We start from the raw sequence: 8041 nt of genomic DNA, 5'->3' as shown, positions 1-8041 counted from the left end.
GACTATTGGCAACAACTCTCAAGGTTGGAAACTGAAGCAGATTGTGATGATGACAATGGATTCCCTGCTTCACATGCTTGACTTCCCTTTAAAGAAGGCCATATCCAAAACATTTGCATGGCTCCAATGTTTTCACTAATATAAGGCAATCACAATCTCTTACTAAAGCATGACAAGGAATGGGTGTGTTCAACCAAGAACAGTAATTTCAAATGCCCTTCCTACAACTGTCAAGCTTTTCCATTCTATGCTGTGGGACACCAATCCATACTCAAACACCTAAAAATAAGCGCATGTACAAATGATTCAGTACATTATAGTACTGCATTCTGATTTCACTTTGCAGCCTTCATGAGCAGAAGGATTCTAATATTCTGAGTGCCAGCAACTGTCAACTATAGACTTAATTCAGGGTGCATCTACATGGTAGGAATAATGCAGTTTGATACCACTTTAAGTCCCATGGCACCAGCATTGTTTGGCAGGGAAGGTTAAAGACCTTTTAAATCTACAAATTCCAGAATTGCATAGGATGGAGCTACTCACTTAAAGTGGGTAGCCATGTAGATTACTCATCCATTCAAATTACCTCTTCCCATGAGGCAGACGTTCCTAGACCACTACATTCTGTTATTAAAATTAGATCTCTCCGTCTCTCTCTGCTTCCTTCCTCTCCAGCTTGTAGTTTCTATCAGAACCTTATTTTCATGCATTATACAGAACATGAGTGCCACCAACAGTATATTCTTTTTTCTGAACTTGCACAGCAGAAAATATTTTCTAGTCCTCTAATCTATTTTATCAGTTATAGCAATTAGTAGAAATAACCTTTTCATTTGTTTATTGCTCTGAAGCAATTATGTGATTTTTGTCAAGAAACATATGGGCTTACCGAGGTTGTTGTACTACAAATTCAGTTGTATGTCACCTTTGCCTAGGTACTCTGGGCTACTCAGTGGTGAAAGGAGTATTTCTTATAAATGGGAAGGGAATACTTTATTATTGTTGGCCCCCCTCCCCTTCTTTTCCATCCAAACAATTCTTTTCACTATGATGGGGAGTCACCACACAAATCCCATGAAGCTTATCTCATGATCTGTCAATAAAATCGAAGGCACTGTTTTCTAAATGTCACTGGGCTGGTCTGTGACTCTCATTGACATGAAGGAGCATAGTCAATAGAGAAGGATAACTGGAATTTGGTTCCCATCTAGGGATGGTTGAGAAATTGTGCAACATGTGACACCTTTTTGCTATCCCTTCCTATGTGCCTTACTTCTGTAGTGGGTTTGTGCCCATGAAAGCTCATGTGAAAATGAAAACCAGTCCTTTCCATCATGAATACCTCCCTTCCTCTTTTTTAAACAGTAACTACAAAGATTCTGCCTAACTTTAATTTATCCAATTTACAGCCTTTGTCTTATCAGCTTATGGATCCATCTAACAAAACCCTGGGACTTGTAGCTTGGTGAGGCACCATCCCTCTCTGGGAGAGAAGGCTAAAGACCTTGTAAAACTACATATCCCAGTATTCCATAGGATGGTGCTACAGCACTTACAGTGGTGTCAAACTGCATTTTTTTTCTACTTTACGATTATGAATTCTAGCCTAAGATTAAAATGTTGTTATTTCACTGAGAGTGCAATTGCCTGACATGTTCACTTAGTCCTGCCATGTAGGGTGTGATGGGCCATAACTTAGTAGTGGAGGACATGTCTATGATGCTGGTATCTCTAGTTGAATCCTTTTTAAATGTTCTCATGTGAAAAGGCTGGTAAAAACCTTTAGTCAACAACCTAAATTGCCTTTGCCTGTCAACATAACCACTAGTTCTCTGGGCTATACAGGCCAAGAGAACCATTGTGAGTAGAGAGTCTGGTCACACTTACCACAGCGAACTGAAACAAAACAAAACAAAATTAAAGTAAATACAGTGGGCCCTTGGTGTCCGCTGGGTTTGGCTCCAGGATTCCTCATGGATACCAAAATCTGTGGATACTCAAGTCCCATGATATGCAATAGTGTATAAACTGCTGCCCCATATATAAAATGGCAAAATCAAGGTTTGCCATTTGGATTTTCTTTCGGGTGTGTACATGTTGTATTTTCAAGCCATGGATGGTTGAATCCAGATGCCGAGACTAAAAGATGACCCCCTACATGGAGCAGTGACCGTTGTCCAAAACACACTGTAGAAATATTCCCGTTTGGGACTGCTTTAACTGTCCTGGCTCAGAGAAATCCTAAGAAATGTAGTTTACTTTAGCACCAGATCTCTCTGACAGAGAAGGCTCAATGTCTCACAAAACTACACTTCCCAGAATTCCCTAGCATTGACCCAGGGTCTCAAACTGGATTGTTTCTATAGTGTGTTTTGGACCTGTGTTCTTTTTGTAGGTTCACTGTAGTAAGTGCACCTAGACTCTCTACCCTTTTAATAAGACAGAGGCAGTTGCAAAATAAAATTATGGTGCCCTATGAATTGTCCACATTTGTCTCCAAGAAAACATGGCTTTGTTTTCAGTTGTTGCACACGAACCCATGCATGACTGATCCCCCCCCCCCAAGAAAGGGAAGGATAGTTTTTGTATTATTGCTAAGAAGAATTTCCTCAGTGTGCGTCTCACACAGTAATATACAGCGGTATCTTCAGGCATCAAGTCACTCAGCTGAAGGATCACCTGGCTTTTGGAGGTGTCTTTTGTGATGGTGATCCGATTTCTGAGGACATTGTTATAGTAAGCATCCCCATTACCCCAGATATGTACAATCCACTCATGGGGCTTTGATGCATGCTGCCGAATCCAGCCCACTGCATAGTTTGTGTCTGTGAGGGAAAATCCAGAGACAGTACAGACTAGATGCAGATTTACTCCTGGCTTCTTCACTCCACCACCAGACTCTGTAAGAGTAACCTGGGAGTAAATGTCTGTGCAAAGGGAAAAATAATAGGGGAGGGAGAAAGAGAAGAAAAATTATGAGGAAGATTTTCAAAGAGACTTGAATGTTAATTTCACAGAAATACTATTAACTTAAAGAACAATCAGGTTTTATTTTCTTACATGCAGGCAAGGCCATTAATAAGATTATAAAGAACCTCGGTTCCATGACTAGCTATTGAGAACAATCCTCAAAATGGAATGTGAACTAAGTGGAGTTCAGGATCACAAACTCCTTGCCCTCAACCTGTAACATCCTTTTAAAGGAAGATGCACCAGAACTATTTGCATAACATCCCAGACACCAGCAATATAACAGAGTCCCTGGCTGCGTCTGTGCTGCAGAAATAATTAAGTTTGACTCCACATTGAACTTCCATGGTTCAATGCGATGGACTTTTGGGATTTTTGGTTTTGTGAGATATTTAGTCTTCTCTGTCGGAGAGCTCTGGTGCCACAACAAATTACAAATTCCAGGGTTCCATAGGATGGAGCCAATGCACTTAAAGTGGTACCAAACAGCATCAGTTCTTCAATGAGGCAGTAGCGTCAATGTGCCAAACAGCTACTAGGCAGTAATAGCATGTGTGTGTAGGGAAGGGTGACACTGGCAAAAGATCTCTCATTGTGTCAACAACAGCATCACTCTCTCTAACTCTTGTTAGTACTGTGCAGAATGATTGCATTTTGCCGTGAAAACCTTAAAATCATAGAATTATAGAATCATGGATTTGAAAGAGACCCCAAGGGTCATCCAGTCCAACCTCCTGCAATGCAGAAACTCACAATCAAAACACCTAAGGCAGATAGCCACCCAACCTCTGTTTGAAAATTTCCAAAGAAAGAGACTCCACCACTATCTGAGGGAGTGTGTTCCACTGTTGAACAGCTCTTATTCTCAGGATGTTCAGTCTTAGGGCATGTTTTCCAGACCCTTCACAATCTTAGTTGCCCTCTTTTGGACACGCTCCAGTTTCTCCACATCCTTTTTGAATTGTGGTGTCCAGAACTGGACACAATATTCCAGGTGAGACCTGACCAAATCAGAATAGAGTAGCACTATTACTTCCCTTGATCTAGACACTATACCTAGAGAGGGAGATTTAAAAACTGGGGACAGTCCTTGAGATTCCTTCTTCAGGATATTATTGATTTAAAACAGGTAGAGAAAGTTAGGTCATCTCTATCACATCCACCTCATCCATGGTCAGCCAAGTATGGATTCATGACCAAGATGTCCCAGTATGTTCTTGATGTACCTCTGGCTTTCCACATTGAAAAATGGTGTAAGAAGAGACAAAAGCTAAGCCTCCTTCGAACAGAAATATACACACACACTCTATCACACAAGGGACTTAATAACAGCCCAAAGATTGCTGAAATGTTCCAGAAGCACAGAGGTGGGATCGTCCATTGCACTTCTGAAATGTAATTGAGGCATTCCGCTGTTCTTCCATCAACCAATCGTTCGCAGACAAGCCATTTTTGCAATAAATGAAGATCACATTATTACAAAAATGGTTTTTCCATGAACAATTGATCAACAGCACAACAAGAAGAGTTCTTCAGTGATGTTTCAGAAGCATGACAGACGATCCCACCTCCATGCTTCTTGAACATTTGGGCAAGATTTGGGCCATGATAACCATGCAGTAAGTCCCTCAAGTGATAAGAGCCACAGTGGCAAGAACAAAAAAAAAGAGAGATTTCTCACTACAGAAGAAGAATGTCACATTGATAAGTAGGAAAAGTACATTGTTCAAAATAAATGTTTCCAGGGGAATAAATGTCTATCCCTTCCCTTCATCATTCTCTACTATTAAAAATTCCTGAGGTTTATGATATACCCTGATATGCAGGATACAAAAAGGAGAAAAATAATTCCTTACATTGTAATGTTGGATAATTTATCCCAAAGATATTCCTTGAAAGTAAAATTGTGGAATCAGTCAATGTTCTGAGAAACAATAGTGCTGATGGTAACATCTCCTTTTTTGGTATGACTCGTGTGGAAAGGGAGGTGGGCTGAAAATGTGGCATTTCATTGTATCAACTTTACAAACCCAATTAAGAAATAGAAGCAGCAGCAATTGTACCCTAAACCCATTAGTCTGACAGCAAAGATTGCATCTAGCTCTGAACCTTCCTCTATCCAACATCTGTGTGGTAAAAAGAGGCTTTTTGGCAGGAATCAAATCACCATGGCCACTTTGTCAACAGTAGCAGCAAGCATATAATTTAATTCCTGTCTTTTGGATCCAATAAAAGTTTTAAATGCACTGTCAGGTGTAACCGATAAAATGAGGACACTTCAGAGATTAAACTGAAAGCACTCTGCCTCCCTGGATGTCAGAATGTGCCCTTATATAGCATCATACACAGATAGCTGAGTAAATGGACAGGCTGAAGCACGGCTGTTTTCAGATGCAGTATGCAAATACATGCATGACTAAGGACTAGCAATCTGAAAAGGAAGGTTTTTGTGTTTCCTCAGCAAAGGTTTTCCTTACTGTGTGTCTCTCGCACAATAATAGATGGCGGTGTCTTCAGGTGTCAGGCTTTTCAGACGTAGGAACACTTGATTTTTGGAGGTGTCTCTTGTGACTGTGATCCGATTTTGAAAAGCACTGTTATAATAATTGTGTCCATCAGATGTAATACGTCCAGACCATTCCAGTCCCCCTCCAGTGGGCAGACGAGCCCAATCCATGTAGCTGCTCCCAACAGAAAATCCAGACACGGTACATGTCAGCTGCATGGTCTCTCCTGGTCTCTTGAGTCCACCACCAGATTCTGTTACACTAATCTGTGATGAAATATCTGGTTCAGTGGGTGAGGGTGGGGAATATATACAAGAAAAGATTAAAAAACAGAAAAAAATGTTAGTATACACAGTTAGTGATGGCATTTAGTACATAAAGATGCAAATGTGGGTGTGTTTTTCCTCCTCCTTACATGAAGAACAGCTCATTAGGAAGCCTATCAAGATAATCAATTCCATGATCTGAATGGGTGCCAGGAATTCACAGGACCGAAGTGATGCTGATTTATAATAGGAACCTTGAAAGCTGTATGCCTAACTTTATCTCCCCTATTTATTTATTTATTTATTTATTTATTAAAAAGACATTTGCATGTCATTTAGGTTGCATGCCATCTCCACAAAGACATTTGCATGCCATTTAAGGTTTTTTGACATAAGGCAGAATCATGAACAAAAACTGGATGACAGCTAAAATTGTTCCCTGGATTAGCTGGAAACATCAGCAGATGTGAGACATTAAGTCATCCTTGTTGGGCTTGCAGAATTAATTGCTGTTTAACACTGCTTTAACTGCTATAGCTCAATGCTATGGAATTCTGTGATTGTAGTTGTGTGGGATATGTAGCCTTCTGTGTCAAAGAGCTCTGGTGCCACATCAGGCTACAAAGCCCAGAATTCCATAGGATGGAGCAATGATAGTTAAAGCAGTGTCAAACTGCATTATTTCTGCAGTGCAGATGCAGCCTAGGATGTTTGCTAAACCCTAAGTAAATCAACTGATTGTTTATCTTCCTTCCCTATCCTCTATCTATCTATCTATCTATCTATCTATCTATCTATCTATCTATCTGTTGTTGTTGCTGCTGCTGCTACTGTTATTTGTATTGATTTAGGCTTATGATAACCCCATCATCACTAGGTTTGCTTGGGGAGATACATTCTGAGGTTGACCATTGCTTTCTTCTGAGAATATGATTTTCACAAGGTTATCCAGTGGGTTACAATGACTGAGTGGGAATTCAAACCCTGGTCTCCTGGACTTCTAGTTTAACACTTCAACAACGTCATCATATTGGCCTGCTGGCTGGCTTCTTATGTACTTAACTAAAGCAGAGCTAGTCTTCCAAGGTTGTTTTTGCATGAACACCTCTTTCTCTGGCCATAAAAAAGCAAAGCCTTTGCAGTAGTGATTCATCTTTCAAATAGATAGTAGTCTTCTCCCTTCAATGCTGTTTAACAACATAAAAGACCCATTTTAAAAAAACAGGAATCAACCCCTGCTTGTTTCCTTTTATCTTGATATTTTACACAGCTCCCAGAGGATCCCAGAAGCAGAAAACTGGACCTCAGACCTGTCTTAGTATTAAGACAGGTCCAGAAAGAATGCAAGTCATATAAACATGAATGTGCTATGCAACAATATTTTCATATTTCCTGATTTTTATTGCTCATGTGGAACAAGTGACCAAACCATAGAATTTTGTACCAGCCCCACTAGTTGCAATTGTATTTCCATTTAAAATGCTGGTGTTATTTTTAAAGCCATGAGTGATTTAGGATGAAATTTTGTGAAGGACAGTTTACACTTCTATAAGCTTTCTCATTTCCTAAGACTGGGCACAAAGACTTTGCTTGGAAACCTTCAATTAAGATAAGTCAGATGTAGGTATGCATAAATTAGGTATAAACTACTACATATACCTTTCAGAGTTTTTTACTCCTCTATTGGTTCTACATTTTTTCTGTAATTAGTATGTTTTCATTGTGAACTATATATCATTGCTCAGCATTTTATGTATGTATGTATGGTGTTGGCTTATGATGTGTATATGTAGGATGGTACAAGAAATTGTCCAAGCTTCCATCACTTTTGAATCCAAGGTTCAAAATTCCCAAATTATGAATCCAAACTGTATGCAACTCATCTCAAAAGTGCTACAGTTCCAAGGGAAAAGAAGACCAAAAGCCCTTCCAAGAAAGTCTCATGATGCTTTTCATGTTGGATTTTATGTCTAATGAAGCTAACAGGGTTTTTCTTAATTCTTTGCTCATTTTAATCTTAGGTAATATGCTATAATTTAAAAGCAGGGTTGGGATCATCTAGCCCTCAGATGTTGCTGGATGGCAAACCTCAGTAGTTCTCTCACTGCCAATGCTATCTCTAGCGATCCACTTGCAATCCAGATCATGGGGCTGGGGACTTTAATCCCAAACCCATCACAGTGATTTTCAGTAGGATAGTTGGCATGCCATCTATGTGATCTTTAGCAGTGTGCATACCTGCCTGTGCTGTAAGCTTTCCATGGGTGTGCTTTTATTTGTACAAATATATGCAAA

This window comes from Sceloporus undulatus, chromosome 6 (genome assembly GCF_019175285.1).
Source record: "Sceloporus undulatus isolate JIND9_A2432 ecotype Alabama chromosome 6, SceUnd_v1.1, whole genome shotgun sequence".
Classification (NCBI taxonomy): Eukaryota; Metazoa; Chordata; class Lepidosauria; order Squamata; family Phrynosomatidae; genus Sceloporus; species Sceloporus undulatus.
This window is presented reverse-complemented; position numbering follows the sequence as displayed.